Source organism: Dinoponera quadriceps, unplaced genomic scaffold, assembly GCF_001313825.1.
Source record: "Dinoponera quadriceps isolate SergipeBrazil2010 unplaced genomic scaffold, ASM131382v1 scaffold37, whole genome shotgun sequence".
NCBI classification, from domain to species: Eukaryota; Metazoa; Arthropoda; class Insecta; order Hymenoptera; family Formicidae; genus Dinoponera; species Dinoponera quadriceps.
This window is the reverse complement of record NW_014554446.1, coordinates 808,482-808,892: the sequence shown is the minus strand read 5'-3', so window position 1 is coordinate 808,892 and position 411 is coordinate 808,482.

The window sequence follows — 411 nt, the reverse complement described above, 5'->3', positions numbered from 1 at the left end:
CCGGTAGATCTGACTCGTCGCTTTAGTTCCGCTCCCGCGCCCTCCCGCCGCTGTTCTCCCTCCGAGTCTCTTGTGTAGTGCATGCCCGACAATTCCCACGGGAGTGACCGATCTTCCTTCTCGTTCACGCGCGCGAAAAGAAAGAGAAAAAAAAGAGGAGAAGAAGAAGACCCCCCCTCCGGGAGGAGTCGAGCGCGAGGCTGAGCGAAAGAAAAAAGAACAAACACGTCGGCGAGCCGTACGCGCGTTAATGGGGCGTTCAGGGCAGGAGCACACCGAACGGTCAACGGCCTATCCTCGTTTTGCATTTTCCCGCGTCCATCCATTCCGCGTGCTCTCCTCCTCGACGAGCACCAGGGGGATCTCTCTTCTGTCGGCGGGACGAGCGGTTTGACCTCCGCAACGTGCACG